Here is a 25,122-nt window from a genome sequence, read left to right on the forward strand (position 1 = left end):
ACACGCCCCTTTTTATAACTGGTGACCGTGCCGAGGCGCAAGGGCCCGTCCATCGCTGCTTGCAGCTTTAATATACATTTGTAATCCTAATTATTGACAGTAGCAGTAGTTTGTGTGTTAATAGCTTCAGAATTGGCTTTAAAAGAAGAGAATTTAAGGATTCAAGCAATAAAAATAAAACCTCTTGGTGTTTGCAGACTCCAGAACAACAGACGGAGAGCAGAGTCTGTAGTATCTGGCTGTCAGTCTATGAAGAGTAACTTGTCCAGAGATGAACCTCCATTATTCAGTGCTGAACCTGGACCCTCAGACACAAAGTAAGAGATCTGACACCAACTCATTTATATGACGCATTTTAAGTTTCCTCTGCTAATGTTTCCTGTGATTGTGTGTTTGTATATTAAAGATCTATAAGTTCTCGCCACAATATATTGTTCTTGAAGGTGAAGAACAAACATCCACAGACAGTAGTTGTTCTTCCTCTGTGTGTGTGGCGCGACCTAGCCTGCTACATTAGCTCAGCAGATAGCTAACAGTTTCCCCAAGGGACTGTTTGTTATTTATATAAAGGGCCACCGGAGGAGTTTTGGGACCTTTAGTAAAAATAGACTTGACCCTCCCTTCACCAGTAACTAAATTTCTATGACCCTCCAAAATGATTGCAAAAAGAGGAATGACCCTCCCCATCAATAAATGGATGCCTTCTGTACTGGTTAGCATTTGGTAAAGATGTGTAGATGCCACTTATTTTTAACAGCCATGACATACAGGAGTTAACCTCTGCATTCTCATCTTACACATCCCACTCCTCTGTTATGGTGGGGGGGCCATTTCAGTAGATTTACTCACTAACATTGTTGTGGAAACACAATAAGCATGGAAACTAAATGCACACTTCCTGCATTACTGCATTACTTCAAATACTAAGTTACTCCTCTAGTAACCTAGTATTCATATGAAATAAAACAATAAAACATTGAGACCATTCAGCAAAGGACGCTGGGATATAACCAATTCAACTCTGGTTGCTATGGACTCGTCACTAGGCTTCCTCAGTCATTGTATATTTTAGCACAAAGCTGCCAAAGCTGAACATTATCCAAAACATAGGCTATATGTTTATTTTTAAAACAGATTTTAAATTACCATTCATCCATCCATCCATCTTCTTCCGCTTATCCGGTAACGGGTCGCGGGGGTAGCAGCTCCAGCAGGGGACCCCAAACTTCCCTTTCCCCAGCCACATTAATCAGCTCCGACTGGGGGATCCCGAGGCATTCCCAGGCCAGGTTGGAGATATAATCCCTCCTCCTAGTCCTGGGTCTTCCCCGAGGCCTCCTCCCAGCTGGACGTACCTGAAACACCTCCCTAGGGAGGCGCCCAGGGGGCATCCTTACCAGATGCCCGAACCACCTCAACTGGCTTTTAAATTACATTGTAACAATTTAACAATTCGCCCTCATGAAATCCAATTGCGTAATTTCCGTAATCCAATGATACAAAAAAAAGTAATCCACAGCAATCAGGAGATCCACTAACAGAGTCACGGTGTATCCAGCAAGGCTGATACGAGCGTCCCATTCACCAGCCAGCTCCAAACAGGTGAACGAGGCCTCTCCACTTCACCGTTTTAACAAAGTGGAATAAACGTATAAAAGTCCAAATCTACACAAAACCCGCAATCAATTAGTAAGCTGACATCACATGTATATACATGGCATTTAGGAAACCTTTATTGCAACGTTGGCACGGCAAGATGTCCCGACTAGTGCAACAGTAACTTTGGTTTTTGCGTCCTGCTGCTCCCATCGTCAGACAGGTAATATTTTTTTACTAAAGCAGTATATGAAATCTGATATATTACCTACCACCATTTAGTTGTTTTGTGTTATTTACGATATTTATTTAATATCTGGTCATGCCAGATGTAATTATTCCACACATTTTTTAAACAATGCAATTACCTGTTTAAGCCACTAGGGGGGGCAGTGCCCCCCCCCCCCAGCAAACTCCGCGTATGGGGTCAGACCATCTGCTAGAGTAGGGGGGCGAGACTGAAAGCTACATGGATAAATATGCACCAAACAAGCCACTTTGAAATTTTGCTGTTTTATGAATACAAAAGTTTTGTGACCCCCCCCCACCCAGACTATAAAATGTTGGATTGGGTGACCCTCCCCTCAACAAATAATAAAAAGACATGACCCTCCCCTATTTTCCTCCGGTGGTCCAATCCATGAATACCGAACGGTCCCCAAGGCAAAGACTGAAGCTTGTGTATCCTTTCCAAACTTTACTCAGGAAGCACTGTAAAACTACAGAGAACATATAATACATCTCAGTATTTCATTTGGTTACAGACGTTGTTAAAAACAAATTTGTTAGCTTAAGGCTAACTTCTATGGGAAATTCCATTACGATGCTAGCGCTTAGCCTATACGATCCAAATACACATTTAGAACCAACTTCATTTCATTAACAAAGGATTTCATTAATAGTATTATTAGTACCTAATGTCAAGATAAATGGATGAGCTCGTACTTACAGGCAAACGTTTTTCTGGCCAACTTAAGTTAAGAGAGAAAAATATGTGACCGTTTACTTCACCATGTATCATCGAGCTACGGCTGGACTGCTAGTACAAATAAACATTACATTACGTTAGGAGTCACCACTAGAGGTCTCCCTTTCCCCAGATAAACAACAGAACATCACAGTAGTAAAGAAAGGAGCAGAATTGGTCCAATGTAGATTTGGGCCACATTTATTCATTTGATAGTTGACAATAGAAAGATACATTAAACAGAATGACTTACAGAGAAGGAACCAGTCTGGACCTGAACCTGAGACTCCTCTGTTACATGCTGTGTGTCTGAGACTGCTGGTGTACCTCAATATTCAGACTACTTCTAACCTCAGTTCAAACCTAACGGACTCAAGCTAAGCTGCTCAAAGTGACTGGGAAACAGAAAAGGACATAATCAGCTCTCTTTAAGGGAGGACTTTTACTGTGAAGGAGCTGCAGGAAGTCTTGAGTTTGTTTTAATAAACAAACTACAGACAGATCACTAAATGTTTAATAAGACAGTCGGAGAGGAAAAGCAGTTATTAGTGTTTATGAAAGCAGGAGAGTTTAGATAAAAGGAACATTTTCATTACAGACTGAATTCAAACAGAATAGTAACATCACTTTTAAAACATCTGAGCTTTGAGGTTTTTTTTCAATCAACAAGTCATTTAATAAATAAATGTGTTGACAGAAAGAGGGAGAGGAGTGATGTTTGTGAGGAGGAGCAGCCGTCCTGCTGTGCTTTGTGTCAGGACGTCCTGAAGGATCCAGTCTCTACCAGCTGTGGACACTGGTTCTGCAGACAGTGCATCACCTCATACTGGGACCAGTCTGCTTCATCAGGAGACTCCTGCTGTCCCCAGTGTGGAGAAAGATCCAGAACAAGTAAGACTGTCCATCTGTCTGCTGATGTCTTCATGTCTCAAAACAGGATTCTTCTTGTGTCATTACATTTAGAGAAATCTAATCCCTCCGTTGTCATTCCTTTTTATTGTTATAATTGTTGTTTTTGGTACTAAAAATAACACTATTAATAAATAGACTTGTATTTCCTTACAGTGTACGTTGTTAAACATAAACATAAGATCAGTGTGAAGGGGACATATGAACGTGTGACTGAAGGAGCTGATCAAACAGGTAGTGGAACCCCCCTCAACAGGATCTTCACTGCGCTCTACATCACAGATGAACTGAGTGAAGAAGTTAATACCCAACATGAGGTGAGGCAGCTCGAGACAGCTTCCAAGATGGAGAACCTCCATGACTCTCCAATCAAGTGCAGCGACATCTTTAAAGCCTTACCTGACCAACAGAAACACATCAGAGTCGTTATGATGATCGGCGTCGCTGGCGTTGGAAAAACCTTCTCAGTGCAGAAGTTCTGTCTGGACTGGGCCGAGGGTTTGGAAAACCAAGATATGGATCTGGTGATTCCTCTTTCCTTCAGGGAGCTGAACTTGATCAAAGATGAGCAGTACAGTCTTCTGGAGCTGCTCCGTGTTTTTCATCCAACATTACAGGAGGTCACAGCAGAGCAGCTCGCTGGCTCTAAAGTTCTCTTCATCTTTGACGGCCTGGATGAAAGCAGACTTTCACTGGATTTCAACAAGAGGAAGGTTATTTCTGATGTCACACAGAAGTCATCAGTCAACGTGCTGTTGACAAACCTCATCCAGGGGAAGCTGCTTCCCTCGGCTCTCGTCTGGATAACTTCCCGACCTGCAGCAGCCAATCAGATCCCTCCTGCGTGTGTTGACAGGGTAACAGAAGTACGAGGTTTCACTGACGACCAGAAGGAGGAGTACTTCAGGAAGAGAGTCAGTGATGAAGAGCTGTCCAGCACAATCATCTCCCACATCAAGACATCCAGGAGCCTCCACATCATGTGTCTGATCCCAGTCTTCTGCTGGATCACTGCTACAGTTCTGGACCACATGTTGACTACAGACCAGAGAGGAGAGCTGCCCAAGACCCTGACTGACATGTACTCACACTTCCTGCTGGTTCAGACAAAGAGGAAGAAGCTCAAGTATGCTGGGGGACATGAAACGAGTCCACAAGAACTGACGGAGGCTGACAGGGAAGTTCTTCTGAAGCTGGGGAGGCTGGCGTTTGAACAGCTGAAGAAAGGAAACATCATGTTCTACCAAGAAGACCTGGAGCGCTGTGGTCTGGATGTCACAGAGGCCTCGCTGTACTCAGGAGTTTGTTCAGAGATCTTCAAAAGAGAGAGTGTGATCTTCAAGAAAACAGTCTACTGCTTCGTTCATCTGAGCGTTCAGGAGTTTCTGGCTGCAGTCTACCTGTTCCACTGTTACACCAACAGGAACACACAGGTACTCAAGGACTTCCTGGGGGAAGGCTTCAACCCAAAGTCTTTTCTCAAGAATATTTCTAAGTATTTTGGGAAGAAAGATAGCCATGGTGACAGTGAACATGACAATTACCCATCTCTGGATGACTTCCTGGAGAAAGCCATGGAGAAATCCCTTGAAAGTAAAAATGGCCACCTGGACCTGTTTGTCCGCTTCCTTAATGGCCTCTCTCTGGAGTCCAACCAGAGACTCTTAGGAGGCCTGCTGGGTCAGACAGACAACAGTCCAGAAATCATCCAGAGAGCCATCAACAACCTGAAGGAGAGGAACAGTGATGGGATCTCTCCTGACAGAAGCATCAACATCTTCCACTGTCTGACGGAGATCAACGACCACTCAGTCCATCAGGAGATCCAAGAGTTCCTGAAGTCAGAGAACAGATCAAAGAAGAAACTCTCTGAGATCCACTGCTCAGCTCTGTCCTACATGCTGCAGATATCAGAGGAGGTTCTGGATGAGTTGGACCTGAGTCAGTACAACACATCAGTGGAGGGAAAACTGAGATTGATTCCAGCTGTGAGGAACTGCAGAAAGGCTCGGTAAGTCCAGATGTGATTAAAAACACAATAAATCAATGTAAAGTTGAAGCCATCAGTATTAGAGTAAAGATACACACTTCACACACATTTAGATTATAAATCATAAACAAGACTGTTCTTAATCACACCCAAAAAAAAGGATTTATATATTTTCCCCACTATTTTTGGTGATTTTTGTGTTTCTGTAAAACAGCTCTTGAACATCAGTAACAGTTTATTTATTTATGTATTTATTTGACAGGGGCAATCCACAGCTCCTTATCAGTACCAGAATTAGCTATAAGCTAATTTCCATCTGTAGTCCCTGGGCAGGAAACAGAGAATAACATCTCTGTCAAAAGGGAAATCTAACACTGTAGTAAAAGACAACAATCAGATTTCACAGTATTAAAACTCACCCACTACAACAACAAACAACAAAAAACCACAACACAAAAACACTACTTTGACAACAAGAACCACAACATGAAGACAACAGCAACAATACAATTTCACAACATTAAAACACCACAACAATAGAACCAACAATAACATCCCAACATTTAGACACCACTACAACAGGACTTCACTACATCAAGATTGGCTGTTTGGGTTGATGATTGATGGGAGCATGATTGGGTTGATTTCAGCATGATTTCAACTTTAATTTAAAACCAGCAAAGTTGTTCCATTCTCTGATCTCTCTTGGTACTGAGTTATAATACTTTGTGTCTCTAACAGAGAAGACTGATCTTCTGACTCTGTAGATCTGTTCTGTACTGTACAGTCACCTCTGTTGGTCGTCCTAGTTCTCCTCCCAGTGCCTGAACGCAGTGACACAAACTCATTTAATGGCGGAGCGGCCAGATCATTGATTACTTTATAGACTAGACTAACATCAGCAAGAAACACTAAACTGTCAAAGGTCATGAGATTATGTCTTTGGATTATGTTACAATGATGATAACTTGATGGCTTTTTGTCCAATGCCTTGAGTGTTTGTTCATAAAGTGTTTGCAGTGGAGCAAGTGTTGTTATTTACAGCTTGTGACCAGCTTGTGATACAGTATGATATGAATGAAAAAATCATTGAGTGCATAAAACCTTTTGCTGCATGTAAGGGGAGCTGATTTCTAATATATCTAAAGTTCCTTCAATTAAATGTGACAGTTTTACACACCTGTTTTACATGTTTCCTAAAGGACAGCTGTGAGTCCACAATTATTCCCAAATATTTAAAATGTGACACAGTCTGGATCCTTTCCCCATCAACAATGATTTCTGGCTGACTTCCATTTTTTCTATTATAAAAATACATGCAGTTCAGACAGAGAGTTGATATGCAGCACAGGAGACATCGAGAAGAATTACAAATCAAAACCACCAAAATCATAATAAATTCAGATGAATCTGGTGAACAGGTAGAGAATGGTAATGAAAGGGCCGGAGAAAGAGGAAATGTGACAGAATAAGAGGGCTGATATTATGATGATCCATAACAACACAATGACAGTCTCTACTCCTTTTTGGGAAAAGCTCATTGATTACCCAACGCCCTTCAGTGTCCTGCTACACCATGAACTACTACAACTACTATTTCTAGTCATAGCTCCATTATCTTTATTGTGACTATTATTGCCACTGTTCATCGCACCCCCAACCGGCACCGTCAGACTCCGCCCACCAAGAGTCTGGGTCTGTCCCAGGTTTCTCCTAAAAGGAGTTTTTCCTCACCACTTTCGCACTAAATGCTTGCTCTTGGGGCAATTACTGGAATTGTTGGGTCTTTGTAAATAATAGTGTGGTCTAGATCTACTCTATCTGTAAAGTGTCCTGAGATAACTCTTGTTATGATTTGATACTATAAATAACATTGAATTGAATTTGAAACATCAACACACTAATTGGATTTTTATTTACTTAATTTGTTCTTCATTCAGATTGGTGCGCTGCAGTTTGTCAGAGATCAGCTGTTCTTCTCTGGTCTCAGCTCTGAAGTTCAACCCCTCCCATCTGAGAGAGCTGGACCTGGGGGGCAACAACAACCTGAAGGATTCAGGAGTGAAGCAGCTGTGTGCTGGATTGGAGAGTCCAAACTGTAGACTGGAGACTCTGAGGTCAGTTCATCTATTTTATTCTTGTACAGTGTAAAGTTATCACAATTAAATCCATAACAGAAGTTTTACATTTCTATCAGTTCACTTGTTTTCTGTGTTTGTCTGAGTACAAATCACAACAACTCTTTGTGTGTTTTCAGTTTGTCAGTCTGAACAGTTTGTTTCCAGATGTAGTCTGGACTCAAACTGGATCAGTGTTTGTCAGAAAAATATAAGATTTATTCTTCAATTTGCTGCAAAATTAAATCAATATTAAAAATAGTTTTTACATGTGAAACACATTTATAATAAAAGGAATAAAAGAAATAGGGCTGCACCATTTGTAGAAAAAGTCATATTGTGATTTACAATACTATGATTACAACAAAAACTGCACCAAACAGTAACATTTTGAAATGTGTTTTTCTCAACTTAAACATTCAAAAAAAAATTAAACATAAATAATGAGGACACTTAAAATGTGTAGAACAATAATTGAATAAAAAACAATCTTTTCAAAATAAACATATTTTTATTTATTTGATTTCTTTAGCACACGAAAAAAACAGTAAATTAAAAATGTCTTGCAGAAGAAACCCAGAAAACCCTCAACATGTTGAGTTCCTTAAAAAAGTTCAACAAAATATATAGAATATAAAAACATAAAAACATAGTCTATAAAAAGGAAGAAACGAAGAATTAAATGAGTAGAGACAATAAAGAATGAAGAAAGAGAGAGAAGGAAAAGTAATAGAAAAAAACAAGAGACATGTTTACTACAGTTAAATATTTTTTAAATGATAGAGGAGAAAGTTTGGTTTGGTTTGTTCAACAGCACAAATGAAAAATAGAACAAATAAGAAAAATACAAATTCTTATTAAAATAAATCATTTTATATGCCACAGTAAGGATGGGTGTAATAAAAGAACTATTGATTAAGTTACTAAATATACTTTGTACAACCTCTTGGTAAAGTCTGAAAACACCAAGCTTCTTAAGACCCAGTGTCTTCTTCTGTTGTTTCTACTGTCGGTAAAGTGAAGGCTGTTACAACGTGGAGACTGTAGTGGACACTGAGTGAGACGCACACAGAACACCTTTTAGTTTACTTCAATCACAGTTTATGAGGTTAGATATTCACACAGAGTGACATCATGACTGTGATTAGATTACTTGTGCAGCATTAATAAAAGTTCAATGCATTTTCAAGATGATGTCTCTCTTTCTCTCTCACACCAACATGACATCATGACTTCACGTAAACATACACGCCGACTTCCTTAAGCCAGGTGGCGTGTTATCTGTACACATTTTGAGCTATCCGCGTGTATGTCTACACTGTATACAGCGGGCGTAAACATTCAAGCCACTTGCCGTGTTATCGCCACTTGCCGTGTTATAGCGAGAAGAACGCGACGGTTGAGTTTAGGAAACGTGACACGCGGGACACGATCCCCGGTCTCCTGGTGAAAGTCCTGTGGTTGACCCATCCTCCCCCCCGACCAAACTCCCTACGTGGATTTTCACCCTTTCATGCTACTCGCTACGGCGTAAATTCACACGCTATCGCAAGGTAATGTAAGTCAATGGAGGCCAAATGGCGTTAATAAACACGCTAAAAAGTGATTATGCGTCTTCATAACATGCCAATAATGGCATACGAATTGGAGAGTCATACATACATCATACATACGGCACATCATGAGATCAATCTGTACACACACACACACACACACACACACACACACACAAACATGCCAGCCAGTCTCTTGGCAGTTTGTGAAATGGTCACGTTATTGAATCTATTGATTCATGTACAGGACACATTCATGTCGTTATTTTATTATTATAAGGAGGTTGGTTGGGGGGGTGGATGGTCAAACAACACAGGACTTTCACCCTGGAGACCGGGGATCACGTCCTGCGTGTTGCAGTTCCTTTCCCCGTTCTTCTTTTCGTAACCTCAACCATCCCGTTGTTGTGGCGTTTCATTTCCCTGTTGTTGTGTGCCCCAGAGACCGGGGATCGTGTCCCTGCACCCGGGGATCGCGTCCCACGTGTGGTGGTCCGTCCCTTTGTTGTGGCGTTGCATTTCCCCGTTGTTGCGTCCCCCAGAGCAGCCCAGTGTCAGTTTGTGAAATGGTCACGTTTGAAAATCATACACGAATAAATAAATCAAAATAATGTGACCATTTCACGAACTGGCGTGAGACCGGGTTGAACACACAGACGTACGCACGTTAAAGGAGAACAGAGAGTGGACCATGTCTCCAAATGCAGATGTCTGAAGTCTCTTTAGTCTGATCTGTCACCAACAACAGGTGATACCTCAACATGTGTCTGATGCTTCCTTCATACATACATCCGTAATTTTCTTTCATTCTAACCTAAATTACACAGTTTACATTTTAAGAGTCAGAGATATGCAATTAAAGTCACAAAAGTACCTTTGTTTCATGTAATATAACATTTTTTTAAATGCATTTTGAAATAAAGCAAAACATGATATCATTAATATTAAAACTGCACATAGAACTAACAACTACTTTTAAACAATTCTCATTTTAGGGGAAAGATCATTGATTAGGACGTAGTAATGTTGAGCTACACATTTAAAACATCAACATATCTGATCTTCATTCAGATTGAGGAGATGCAGTTTGTCAGAGATCAGCTGTTCTTCTCTGGTCTCAGCTCTGAAGTCCAACCCCTCCCATCTGAGAGAGCTGGACCTGGGGGACAACAACAACCTGAAGGATTCAGGAGTGAAGCGTCTATGTTGTGGATTGGAGAGTCCAAACTGTAGACTGGAGACTCTGGGGTCAGTTCATCTATTTTATTCTTGGACAGTGTAAATCTATCAAAATTAAATCCATAACAGAAGTTTTAAATTTCTATCAGTTCACTTGTTTTCTGTGTTTGTCTGAGTACAAATCACAACAAGTCTTTGTTTTGGGTGGTGGTGGTGTTGGCGCAGTGGATATGACACATGCCTTTGGTGTGGGAGAACCGGGTTCGATTCCCACTGCAATAAATCAACCACTGTGTCCCTGAGCAAGACACTTAACCCCTAGTTGCTCCAGAGGTGTGTGACCTCTGACATATATAGCAATTGTAAGTCGCTTTGGATAAAAGCGTCAGCTAAATGACATGTAATGTAATGTTTGTTGTCAGTCTGAACAGTTTGTCTCCTGATGTAGTCTGGACTCAAACTGGATCAGTGTTTGTCAGAAAACTATAAGATTTATTCTTCAATGTTCTGCAAAATTAAGTCAATATTAAAATTGTTTTTACATGTGAAACACATTTATAATAAAATAAATAAAAGAAATAGGGCTGCACCATTTGTAGAAAAAGTCATATTGTGATTTACAATACTATGATTGCAACAAAAACTGCACCAAACAGTAACATTTTGAAATGTGTTTTTCTCAACTTAAACATTCAAAACAAATTTAAATATAAATACTGAGAACACTGAAAATTTATAGAACAATAATTGAATAAAAAACAATCTTTTCAAAATAAACATATTTTTATTTATTTGATTTCTTTAGCACACGAAAAAAAACAGTAAATAAAAAATGTCTTGCAGAAGAAACCCAGAAAACCCTCAACATGTTGGGTTCCTTAAAAAAGTTCAACAAAATATATAGAATATAAAAACATGAAAACATAGTCTATAAAAAGGAAGAAAGGAAAAATTAAATGAGTAGAGACAATGAAGAATGAAGAAAGAGAGAGAAGGAAAAGTAATAGAAAAAAACAAGGGACATGTTTACTACAGTTACAGATTTTTTCACAGTATTTTAAATGATAGAGGAGAAAGTTTGGTTTGGTTTGGTCAACAGCACAAATGAAAAATAGAACAAATAAGAAAAATACAAATTCTTATTAAAATAAAACATTTTATATGCCACATTAAGGATGGGAGTAATAAAAGAACTATTGATTAAGTTACTAAATATACTTTGTACAACCTCTTGGTAAAGTCTGAAAACACCAAGCTTCTTAAGACCCAGTGTCTTCTTCTGTTGTTTTTACTGTCGGTAAAGTGAAGGCTGTTACAACGTGGAGACTGTAGTGGACACTGAGTGAGACGCACACAGAACACCTTTTAGTTTACTTAAATCACAGTTTATGAGGTTAGTTATTCTCACAGAGTGACATCATGACTGTGATTAGATTAATCGTGCAGCATTAATAAAAGTTGAATGCATTTTCAAGATGATGTCTCTCTTTCTCTCTCTCACCAACATGACATCATTCAATTCAATTCAATTCAATTCAATTCAATTTTATTTATAGTAACAAATCATAACTAGAACTGCAAGCAGTTATGACGGGGCCCAAGCCACCCACGCCAGTCGCCCCCGACGCCCGGGGGAGCGCGCGAAAGCGGAACCCGAAGCCGGGCGGCGGGGAGGCAAACGTCGCTAAACGTCGAGAGGCGCGAGCCGCGACGTCTGCGGTGCGTTGCCGTCGCAAAAGTAGCGGTCGACTGTTCACCTCCACGCGTGTACGGACCGCCTTTAAGAATTCTCTACAACAAACAAACTTCTTAACCCCCCTGACCGCGGGACACAGCTGAGAGAAATGAGAGAGTGACCGAGAGGGTGGAGGGGGGAGGCAGGTGTGGTGGTTGAAGGAGCGGGGGAGGTGGTCAAGTTGTTGTAAATGGCGTCACAGGCGCCGATTTATGTTTTCCTCCGTGGGTGCTTCGTGGGAAATTAAGCATCGATGCCACCGACATAACCGATCACGCTACGACAGGTGCTCCACTTAGCACCAATTGCAATGTTTAATTGCACGGTATCGCCGCCTACGAATGGTGTTGATATTGGATTTAAAAAGTGAGAGAAAAGAGTTGCATTTGTCCACTGTGAAGGTTGTAGAAACTTTGTCAGGTGGGTTAAGAAGTTTGTTTATTGTAAAAAACCAAAGGAGCACGCAAAAATGAAAACAAAAACCTAACGGTAGGAGGCAAACATCAGTAAATATTGAGAAGTGTGAGCTGCAAGGTCTGTGGTACATTTCCATTGCAAATATCCCATTAAAATTGAGTAAAACGGCCAAAACATGTATACGTTGATTATAGCGCCCCCTAATGGCCGATCTTCGCCAAATTTGGTACTGAGCCTCAGAGCCGCATGCCGAACGAGCACCACAAGTTTCGTGTTGATTGCATGTACTGTGGCAGAGATATTGCAATTGCAAAATTTCCCATTTAAATGCATTGAGTCATTGGCCAAAACAAATAAACGTTGCTTATAGCGCCCCCTGAAGGCCGATCTTCGCCAAATTTGGTACAGAGCGTCGTAGTGGCATGTTGAACAAGGATTCCTTGCTGATAACTTTTAATTTGGCTGAGATATGATATGATACGTGTGTGGTAGCTAGCTATGAAACTTTGTTTGGTCGTCAAATGCGCAAACTTTAACGTAGCAAAATTCCTTGAGTAACTTTTGGTCAGGTCCATCTGCTACGAGATGCTACCTACCAGGTTTCGAGCTGATCCGTCGCACGGCCTAGGACGAGTTCGAAAAAGTTGGTTTTGCGCATTGCGCGATTTTGCGAAAAAGATTTTAAGCAAAAATGGGCGTGGCCTATATCATGTGATTCACCATGATTCAAGGAACACGTGGATGTATGGTTTTCTAATGTGCAATGTGTAATGTGGGAGATAAAGGCAAAAAAACATTATAGCGCCACCTAGTGGTCCACATGTGTAATTTTTGGTAGGTGTGGTCCATGACCCATTGTCTATCTACCCTGTAACTGTAAAGTTGTTCACATTAGTGTAAGTGGTGAATCTAGACTTGGGTCCCATAGGCCACGCCCACTTTGACCCCTCAGTACCCCACTCTAGACATGGCCTCAGAAGTGTCCCTAGATGGTGCCCATCAAATTTTGTAAAAATCAGATGAGCCGTTCATGAGATATAAACTTTTTGTACTTGTAGCGCCCCCTAGTGACCAATCTTCGTAAAACGCGTGGGGCACCTCCAGAGCGTCATGGCAAATAAGAATCTAAAGTTTGGCGTTGACAGCATTTATTTTGGCCGAGATATGGCAAAGTTGGTGTTTTCATAGTTAGCTACACAAATTTGTTCGTGCGTAATATGCGAAATTTTAGTCCTATCAAAATTCTTTTTATTAACTTCTTGTCAGGTCGGTCTGGAGATGCTACGGTCCAAGTTTCGTGCAGATCGGTCGCACGGTCTAGGAGGAGTTCGAAAAAGTAGGTTTTTGATAAATTGCGATTTTTCACGCATAAAAGTCTAGGCGGAAATGGGCGTGGCCTATATCACGTGATTCAGTTGGATCCAGGGAACGCGTGGATATATGGTTTTTAAATGTGAGGTTTACGGTGTGGGAGTTATAGGGCCAAACGCGTTTATTCTGCTATAGCGCCACCTAGTGGTGGAAGGGGGTGAATGTTTGTGCCTGAGGTCCTTGCGGCGTTTGGGACTAGTCCTGAAAACGGCAACCCCCCAACATGTACGGTTTAGGCTGTAGTCTGAGTTTTACGCGGAGAAGAATAATAATGATGATGATGAATAATCAGTAGAAAAACAATAGGGTTCTACAGCCCTGCTGTACGAACGGCATAGCTTTGCTATTGCCCGTTCTGTACAGACTCGGGCTTGGACCCCTAACAAGAGTTATCTCGAGACACTTTACAGATAGAGTAGGTCTAGACCAAACTCTGTAGTTTACGAAGCCCCAACTATTACAGTGGTTGCCTCAAGAGCAAGCATTAGCAGTAGCTATTGCGACAGTGGTAAGGAAAAACTCCCTTTTTTGTTAGGAAGAAACCTCGGACAGACCCAGACTCTTAGTAGGTTGTGTCTGACGGCCCTATTTGGGGGAGTGGTGAATGGTGGCAATAATAGTCATAATAAAGATAGTGAAGCAATGATCACAATGGTAGTCGTAGTAGTTCATGTCATAGTAGGGCACAGCAGGTTACGGGGTGTAGTGTGGCACAGCAGCCTGGGTGGACGTGGTTGGACGCAGCAGGACGCAGTCGGACACTGCGGGGGATTGCAGAGCGTAGCAGGGTGTAGTAAGTCCATAGCGGCCGCTGCACCTGGGACCCCGGTGTAGGTGCCACCCAATTCCAAGGCGATGTTCTGGGTGAAGAAGAAGCAAAGGGACTCCGGGGAGATAACTCCCCAGAGCTAGGTTAGTAACAGGCATTTCTGGGACTAAGATGCACACAAAAGGAGACAAGTGAAAAGAGTGAAGACGGTGCGGCTCATTGTGTCCTTGGAAAGAGCTTCCCACAGCAGTCTAGAGTTATAATAGCATAACTAAGAGAGGCAGGCTAAAGAGAGGGGCCCTGGACCGGGCTCGTACTCTCCCCTGCCGGAACGGGCTTGTACTTCCTGCCTCCCTCTACTCTACTATGCTGCAACTCCTCACTCCCTAACTATAAGCTTTATCAAAGATGATGGTTTTCAGTTTATTCTTAAATGTGGCGACGGTGTCAGCCCCCCGAACCCAAGTTGGGAGCTGGTTCCACAGGAGAGGAGCCTGGTAGCTGAAGGCTCTGGCTCCCATTCTAGTTTTAGAGACTCTAGGAACCACAAGCAGCTCTGAGTTCTGGGAGCGCAGTGCTCTAGTGGGACAATAAGGTACTAAGAGCTCTTCTATGTATGATGGTGCTTGACCATTTAGTGCTTTGTAGGTCAGGAGAAGGATTTTAAATTCAATCCTGGATTTTACAGGAAGCCAATGCAGAGAAGCTAATACAGGAGAAATGTGATCTCTTTTGTTAGTTCTTGTCAGAACACGTGCTGCAGCATTCTGGATCAGCTGGAGGGTCTTGAGGGACTTATTTGAGCAGCCTGATAGTAAAGAATTACAGTAGTCCAGCCGGGAAGTTACGAATGCATGGACTAGTTTTTCAGCATCGTTTTGAGACAGGATGTTCCTGATTTTGGCAATGTTACGAAGATGGAAAAAGGCTGTTCTTGAGGTTTGTTTTAAGTGGGCGTTAAAGGATAGATCCTGGTCGAAAATGATTCCTAGATTTCTGACAGTAGTGCTGGAGGCCAGGACAATACCATCTAGGGTAGCTATATATTTAGATAATGAATTTCTTAGTTTAACATCAGAAAATTGTGGGTCATCCAGGATTTTATATCTTTAATGCACGCTTGACGTTTAGCTAACTGACCGCTTTCGTCTGGCTTAATTGACAGATATAATTGGGTGTCGTCTGCGTAACAGTGAAAGTTAATTGAGTGTTTCCTAATAATATTGCCTAGAGGAAGCATATATAAAGAGAATAGAATTGGTCCAAGCACTGAGCCTTGAGGAACGCCATGGCTAACTTTAGCGTATTTGGATGGTTTATCGTTAATATTAACGAATTGGGATCGCTCAGAAAAATAGGACTTAAACCAGCTTAGTGCGATTCCTTTAATGCCAACTAAATGTTCCAGTCTCTGTAACAGGATGGTATGGTCAATAGTGTCGAATGCAGCACTAAGATCTAATAAGACAAGTACGGAGACAAGTCCTTTGTCAGCAGCAGTTAGAAGGTCGTTAGTGATTTTCACCAGTGCCGTCTCTGTGCTATGATGCTTTCTAAATCCTGACTGAAAGTCTTCAAATAGACTATTTCTATGCAGAAAGTCACACAGTTGATTAGCGACTACCTTCTCAAGGATTTTGGAGAGAAACGGGAGGTTAGATATAGGTCTATAGTTGGCTAAGACCTCAGGGTCGAGGGTGGGTTTTTTCAGAATAGGTTTTATCACAGCTACTTTAAAAGACTGCGGTACGTGACCCGTTAATAAGGATATATTGATCGTATCTAGTAATGTGGTATTGACCACGGGTAGTGCTTCTTTAAGTAGCCTCGTTGGAATGGGGTCTAAGAGACAGGTAGTTGACTTAGCTGAAGAGACCCTTAACATTAATTGTTGGAGGTCTAAAGGATAAAAGCCGTCTAAATAAGTATCAGGTCTTATCGTTCTCTCTAGCCCTCCTGCGCCCAATGGTGAGCCGTTAGAAGCTGTGGGCAGAAGGTGATGAATTTTTTCTCTAATTGTTATAATTTTATCATTAAAAAAGGTCATGAAGTCATCACTACTCAGAGCTATAGGAATAGATGGCTCAACAGAGCTATGACTCTTTGTCAGCCTGGCTACAGTGCTGAAAAGAAACCTTGGGTTGTTCTTATTTTCTTCTATTAGTGTTGAGTAGTAGTCTGATCTGGCATTTTTGAGGGCCCTCCTATAATTTTTTAGACTATCTTGCCAATCCACACGAGATTCTTCCAGTTTGGTGGAACGCCATTTACTTTCAAGTTTTCGTGAGAATTGTTTTAATTTACGAGTTTGGGAGTTATACCAAGGTGCTAGTTTCCTTTCCTTCATCATCTTCTTTTTGAGAGGAGCAACCGAGTCTAAAGTAGTCCGTAGGCAGGCCGTAGCACCGTCTACAAAGTTATTAAGTTGGGAGGGACTAAAGTTAACATAACAGTCCTCTGTTATATTAAGGCATGACATTGAGTTAAGTGCTGTTGGAATATCTTCCTTAAATTTAGCTATAGCACTGTCAGATAAGCATCTAGTGTAGAAACTTTTATTTAATTTCGTATAGTCTGGTAGTAGGAATTCGAAAGTTATTAAAAAATGGTCTGATAATAAAGGATTCTGCGGAAATACTATTAAATCGTCAATTTTGATGCCATATTCTAGCACAAGGTCGAGGGTGTGGTTAAAACAGTGCGTGGCCTTGTGCACCCTCTGACTGAAACCAATAGAATCTATCAGGGAATTGAAAGCAGTACTAAGGCTATTGCTGTCAACGTCCACATGGATATTAAAATCACCTACAATAAGTACTTTGTCTGATTGAAGGACTACGCATGATAAAAACTCTGAGAATTCAGATAAATACTCAGAATATGGACCTGGTGCTCGGTAAACAACAACGAATATAATTGGCTGTACTGTTTTCCATGTTGGGTGTTGAAGATTAAGAACAAGGCTTTCAAACGAGTTATAATTTAGTTTAGATTTAGGATTAATTAACAGGCTCGAATCAAATATGGCTGCAACTCCCCCTCCTCGGCCTGAGCCTCGTGGAATTTGGGTATTATTATGACTGGGAGGAGTGGCTTCGTTTAAACTAACATATTCGTCATGGCCCAGCCAGGTTTCGGTGAGGCAGAATAAATCAATGTAGTTATCTGATATCAATTTGTTTACCAATAATGCTTTCGATGACAGAGATCTAATATTTAATAGTCCACATTTGATTTTCCTATTCTGTTCTATCGTTGCAGTGGTTGTTTTAATTCCAATTAGGTTGTTTAGTATAGCACCTCTTTTGTTAGCGTTTGGTTTAAACAGTCTCAGTCGGGGGACAGACACGGTGGTTATGGCATTCTGAATGGGTGATTGTTCTGAAGGGAGCACAGAGGGGCGTGTAGCACTGTATCTCTGATTATTGACTTTGGGAGAGTGTGTCTGGTCAGTGTGCTTGTGGGAGTGTTTACGGGATGTAAACAGTCAATCAGAGGTCTGGGTATGCAGGGCGTGGTGCAAATTTCCACGCAGCATCTGGCTTCCGCGTGTATTGGGATGAATCCCATCCCTGCTGAACAGGGAGCCACGTTCCCAAAACAGATTGAAGTTGTCAATAAAACCTATCTTGTGAGTGCTGCATGTGAGCTGGAGCCAGGTGTTAAGGGAGAGTAGTCTGCTAAAGAGGCATGATCCGCGACCTAGAGATGGAAGTGGGCCCGAAATAAAAACCGACTTCCCAGTGCTTTTTAAAGCCTCAATGAGAGTGGTAAAGTCTCGCCTTGTGCGCTCACACTCCTGAATCCGAGTGGACATGTCGTTATGTCCACAATGGACCACGATGCGTTTGATAGAGGTCGGAAATGAGGGTATCAGGTCCATAACTTTAGCCAGGATGTCTGCAACTTTGGCTCCGGGAAAACAGTGTGTGACAGCATTATGAAACCGTAGGTCTCTTGTGATGGAGTCCCCAATAATTACTGTGGTTAGGGGGAAGAGCGGACGAGGTGTGGGGGGGTGTGGATGGCCGGTGACGGGAGCAAAACAGTCAGTGTCGGTTTCAGATGGGCAGGGAAAAGAAGAGGAAGATTGCTTACCGTTCGGTTGTGGAGATTGTTTTTGAGGAGCGTTGTCATTTGGCCGATCCAGGCAGTGTAGGCCACCGGACCGTCTGACTACCGCATCCCTCAGAAGCTTTCGCCGCGCGGTAGCAGTCGTCTTCCGTGACGACGGCTGGTCAGTCTGCTTTGAAGCGGGGCGAGCCCGGTGAGCCGCATTGGCCGCCGCCGGCTCCGACTCCGACAAGGCATTGAAGCGGTTGGAGAGGCTGAGGGCAGGAGGTGATGGAGCCCTACCCGAGGCTCTCTTTCGGCCGCAAACCACCTCAGTCCAGGGTGGCTTGATAACCGGTGTCGAGCAGGACGATGGGCGTGGGCAGGCCGCTGGGTCCCATGGCGCGGTATCCTGGAAGGCCGCCGAGAGAGATGAGATCCGGAGCGACTGATTATGAGCCACGTCCAAGCAGACGGTTAACAAAGCATCTTTGGTTTTTAAGTCCTCGGAAAGCCGGCGAACATCTTCCCTGAGGTCAGCAATTTCTTTGTTTGTATTATTAAACAACGAGGAAATCCTGAGGGGGAGTGGGGACTCGCCAGGTGTAGAGGTTGCCATGAAGCTAGCGTTAGTTTAGCCGGTAGGCCTAGTCTTGATAAATTTGCGTGAGGCTAATACTTACTTGCACGTAAAAATGTATCTTTGGTTTTAAAAACACTTTATTAGTATAATAAAAACTAGGCGATAGAGCCGACTGTTAGGTAGGAGGTTAAAGGCAGCTGCCGGATGAAAGCGGCACCTAGCTTAACAAGGTAAAGGAGAAAGCAAAGCCCCCTTTCCCTGAAACAGAAGCTAACCCCGGTAACGTTACGGGCATGGATGTATGGATACAGGGCCAGGCAGCATGACAGAAACAACAGCAGGACAGAGAACACTACAGGAGGACTTCACGTAAACATACACGCTGACTTCCTTAAGCCAGGTGGCGTGTTATCTGTACGCATTTTGAGCTATCCGCGTGTATGTCTACGCTGTATACAGCAGGCGTAAACATACACGCCACTTGCCGTGTTTTCGCTACTTGCCGTGTTATCGCAAAGAAGAAGAAAGCGACGGTTGAGTTTAGGTAATGTGACACGCGAGACCCGATCCCCGGTCTCCTGGTGAAAGTCCTGTGTTGTTTGACCCATCCTCCCCCCCGACCAACCTCCCTACGTAGATTTTCGCCCTTTCATGCTACTCGCTACGGCGTCAATTCACACGCTATCGCAAGGTAATGTAAGTCGATGGAGGCCAAATGGCGTTGATAAACACGCTAAAAAGTGATTATGCGTCTTCATAACACGCCAATAATGGCATACGAATTGGCGAATCATACATACGTCATACATACGGCACTTCATGAGATCAATCTGTACACAGACACACACACACACACACACAAACATACCAGCCCAGTCTCAGGGCAGTTTGTGAAAAGGTCACGTTATTGAATCTATTGATTCATGTACAGGACACATTCATGTCGTTATTTTATTATTATAAGGAGGTTGGTTGGGGGGGTGGATGGTCAAACAACACAGGACTTTCACCCCGGAGACCGGGGATCACGTCCTGCGTGTTGCAGTTCCTTTCCCCGTTCTTCTTTTCGTAACCTCAACAGTCCCGTTGTTGTGGCATTTCATTTCCCCGTTGTTGCGTCCCCCAGAGCAGCCCAGTGTCAGTTTGTGAAATGGTCACGTTTGAAAATCGTGACCTGTACACAAATAAATAAATAAAAATAATGTGACCATTTCACGAACTGGCGTGAGACCGGGTTGAACACACAAAGACGTATGCATGTTAAAGGAGAACAGAGAGTGGACCATGTCTCCAAATGCAGATGTCTGAAGTCTCTTTAGTCTGATCTGTCACCAACAACAGGTGATACCTCAACATGTGTCTGATGCTTCCTTCATACATACATCTGTAATTTTCTTTCATTCTAACCTAAATTACACAGTTTACATTTTAAGAGTCAGAGATATGCAATTAAAGTCACAAAAGTACCTTTGTTTCATGTAATATAACATTTTTTTAAATGTGTTTAGAAAGAAAGCAAAACATGATATCATTAATATTAAAACTGCACATAGAACTAACAACTACTTTTAAACAATACTCATTTTAGGGGAAAGATCATTGATTAGGACGTAGTAATGTTGAGCTACACATTTAAAACATCAACACATCTGTTCTTCATTCAGATTGTGGAACTGCAGTTTGTCAGAGATCAGCTGTTCTTCTCTGGTCTCAGCTCTGAAGTCCAACCCCTCCCATCTGAGAGAGCTGGACCTGGGGGACAACACGAACCTGAAGGATTCAGGAGTGAAGCGTCTATGTTGTGGATTGGAGAGTCCAAACTGTAGACTGGAGACTCTGAGGTCAGTTCATCTATTTCATTCTTGTACAGTGTAAATCTATCAAAATTAAATCCATAATAGAAGGTTTAAATTTCTATCAGTTCACTTGTTTTCTGTGTTTGTCTAAGTACAAATCACAACAACTCTTTGTGTGTTTTCAGTTTGTCAGTCTGAACAGTTTGTCTCCTGATGTAGTCTGGACTCAAACTGGATCAGTGTTTGTCAGAAAACTAAAAGATTTATTCTTCAATGTGCTGCAAAATTAAATCAATATTAAAAATTGTTTTTACATGTGAAACACATTTATAATAAAATAAATAAAAGAATTAGGGCTGCACCATTTGTAGAAAAAGTCATATTGTGATTTACAATACTATGATTACAACAAAAACTGCACCAAACAGTAACATTTTGAAATGTGTTTTTCTCAACTTAAACATTCAAAAAAAAAAATTAAATATAAATACTGAGAACACTTAAAATTTATAGAACAATAATTGAATAAAAAACAATCTTTTCAAAATAAACATATTTTTAATTATTTGATTTCTTTAGCACACGAAAAAAAACAGTAAATTAAAAATGTCTTGCAGAAGAAACCCAGAAAACCCTCAACATGTTGGGTTCCTTAAAAAAGTTCAACAAAATATATAGAATATAAAAACATAGTCTATAAGAAGGAAGAAATGAAGAATTAAATGAGTAGAGACAATAAAGAATGAAGAAAGAGAGAGAAGGAAAAGTAATAGAAAAAAAACAAGAGACATGTTTACTACAGTTAAATATTTTTTCACAGATTTTTTAAATGATAGAGGAGAAAGTTTGGTTTGGTTTGTTCAACAGCACAAATGAAAAATAGAACAAATAAGAAAAATACAAATTCTTATTAAAATAATACATTTTATATGCCACATTAAGGATGGGTGTAATAAAAGAACTATTGATTAAGTTACTAAATATACTTTGTACAACCTCTTGTTAAAGTCTGAAAACACCAAGCTTCTTAAGACCCAGTGTCTTCTTCTGTTGTTTCTACTGTCGGTAAAGTGAAGGCTGTTACAACGTGGAGACTGTAGTGGACACTGAGTGAGACGCACACAGAACACCTTTTAGTTTACTTAAATCACAGTTTATGAGGTTAGTTATTCACACAGAGTGACATCATGACTGTGATTAGATTAATTGTGCAGCATTAATAAAAGTTCAATGCATTTTCAAGATGATTTCCCTCTTTCTCTCTCTCACCAACATGACATCATGACTTCACGTAAACATACACGCAGACTTTCTTAAGCCAAGTGGCGTGTTATCTGTACGCATTTTGAGCTATCCGTGTCTATGTCTACGCTGTATACAGCGGGCGTAAACACACACGCCACTTGCCGTGTTTTCACTACTTGCCGTGTTATCGCAAAGAACAAGAAAGCGACGGTTGAGTTTAAGAAATATGACACACGGGACACGATCCTCGGTCTCCTGGTGAAAGTCCTGTGTTTGACCCATCCTCCCCCCCGACCAACCTCCCTACGTGGATTGTCGCCCTTTCATGCTACTCGCTACGGCGTCAATTCACACGCTATCACAAGGTAATGTAAGTCAATGGAGGCCAAATGGCGTTGATAAACACGCTAAAAAGTGATTATGCGTCTTCATAACACGCCAATAATGGCATACGAATTGGAGAGTCATACATACATCATACATACGGCACATCATGAGATCAATCTGCACACAGATACACACGCACACACACACACACACACACAAACATACCAGCCCAGTCTCATGGCAGTTTGTGAAAAGGTCACGTTATTGAATCTATTGATTCATGTACAGGACACATTCATGTCGTTATTTTATTATTATAAGGAGGTTGGTTGGGGGGGTGGATGGTCAAACAACACAGGACTTTCACCCCGGAGACCGGGGATCACGTCCTGCGTGTTGCAGTTCCTTTCCCCGTTCTTCTTTTTGTAACCTCAACCATCCCGTTGTTGTGGCGTTTCATTTCCCTGTTGTTGTGTGCCCCAGAGACCGGGGATCGTGTCCCTGCACCCGGGGATCGCGTCCCACGTGTGGTGGTCCGTCCCGTTGTTGTGGCGTTTCATTTCCCCGTTGTTGCGTCCCCCAGATCAGCCCAGTGTCAGTTTGTGAAATGGTCACGTTTGAAAATCATACACGAATAAATAAATCAAAATAATGTGACCATTTCACTAACTGGCGTGAGACCGGGTTGAACACACACAGACGTACGCACGTTAAAGGAGAACCGAGAGTGGACCATGTCTCCAAATGCAGATGTCTGAAGTCTCTTTAGTCTGATCTGTCACCAACAACAGGTGATACCTCAACATGTGTCTGATGCTTCCTTCATACATACATCCGTAATTTTCTTTCATTCTAACTTAAATTACACAGTTTACATTTTAAGAGTCAGAGATATGCAATTAAAGTCACAAAAGTACCTTTGTTTCATGTAATATAACATTTTTTTAAATGTATTTAGAAAGAAAGCAAAACATGATATCATTAATATTAAAACTGCACATAGAACTAACAACTAATTTTAAACAATACTCATTTTAGGGGAAAGATCATTGATTAGGACGTAGTAATGTTGAGCTACACATTTAAAACATCAACACATCTGATCTTCATTCAGATTGAGGAGATGCAGTTTGTCAGAGATCAGCTGTTCTTCTCTGGCCTCAGCTCTGAAGTCCAACCCCTCACATCTGAGAGAGCTGAACCTGGGGGACAACAACAACCTGAAGGATTCAGGAGTGAAGCAGCTGTGTGCTGGATTGGAGAGTCCAAACTGTAGACTGGAGACTCTGGGGTCAGTTCATCTATTTTATTCTTGTACAGTGTAAAGCTATCAAAATTAAATCCATAACAGAAGTTTTAAATTTCTATCAGTTCACTTGTTTTCTGTGTTTGTCTGAGTACAAATCACAACAACTCTTTGTGTGTTTTCAGTTTGTCAGTCTGAACAGTTTGTCTCCAGGGGTCCGTTTCAGAAAGCAGGTTTAGTGAAAACTCTGAGTTAGTTAACCCTGAGATGAGGGAAACAGAAGGAGAGGTTAATTAAACCTGAGAGAGAGGGGGAACTCCAGCCTGTTGCTGAGAATGAGGACATACCTCACGATTTGGGAGGTTTCTGAGCCTATCCACCATTTTGGGATCCTACGCTATCGGTTGCCAGGGGCAAGGGCAAAACAAAAGAGCCCTTACAGGGACAAACTGATAGGAACAACAATCTCTGAAACTGGTCCAGTATATTAATCTGATGGCTGTTACAACGTGGAGACTGTAGTGGACACTGAGTGAGACACACACAGAACACCTTTTAGTTTACTTAAATCACAGTTTATGAGGTTAGTTATTCTCACAGAGTGACATCATGACTGTGATTAGATTAATCGTGCAGCATTAATAAAAGTTCAATGCATTTTCAAGATGTCCCTCTTTCTCTCTCTCACCAACATGACATCATGACTTCGCTTAAACATACACGCCGACTTCCTTAAGCCAGGTGGCGTGTTATCTGTACGCATTTTGAGCTATCTGCGTGTATGTCTACGCTGTATACAGCGGGCGTAAACATACACGCCACTTGCCGTGTTATAGCGAGAAGAAAGCAGCGGTTGGGTTTAGGAAACGTGACACGTGGGACCCGATCCCCGGTCTCCTGGTGAAAGTCCTGTGTTTGACCCATCCTCCCCCCCGACCAACCTCCCTACGTGGAGTTTCACCCTTTCATACTACTCGCTACGACGTCAACTCACACGCAATCACAAGGTAATGTAAGTCAATGGAGGCCAAACGGCGTTGATAAACACGCTAAAAAGCGAGAACGTGTCTTGATAACACACCAATAATGGCATACGAATATGAAAAAACACAGACACAGACACACACACGCACACACACAGACACACACACACACACACACACACACACACACAAACACACACACACACACACACATACACACACACACACGTTAAAGGAGAACAGAGAGTGGACCATGTCTCCAAATGCAGATGTCTGAAGTCTCTTT

At 41.8% G+C, this 25,122-nt stretch overlaps 1 protein-coding gene and 1 long non-coding RNA gene across 3 annotated transcripts in view; one reads left to right on the plus strand and one right to left on the minus strand.

Moving 5' to 3' along the window:
- LOC116057839 (protein NLRC3-like) overlaps nucleotides 1–25,122 on the plus strand; it is a 556,293-nt gene that overhangs the window by 11,187 nt on the left and 519,984 nt on the right. The gene's annotated exons all lie outside the window — the stretch shown is intronic.
- Nucleotides 172–24,695, minus strand: LOC116061930. The gene is made up of 3 exons (XR_004107854.2): nucleotides 24,542–24,695; nucleotides 5,592–5,600; nucleotides 172–183 (listed from the first exon to the last, which is right to left on the minus strand). It is a non-coding gene; the product is annotated as an uncharacterized LOC116061930 (long non-coding RNA).

The sequence above is a fragment of the Sander lucioperca genome, chromosome 23 (assembly GCF_008315115.2).
Source record: "Sander lucioperca isolate FBNREF2018 chromosome 23, SLUC_FBN_1.2, whole genome shotgun sequence".
NCBI classification, from domain to species: domain Eukaryota; kingdom Metazoa; phylum Chordata; class Actinopteri; order Perciformes; family Percidae; genus Sander; species Sander lucioperca.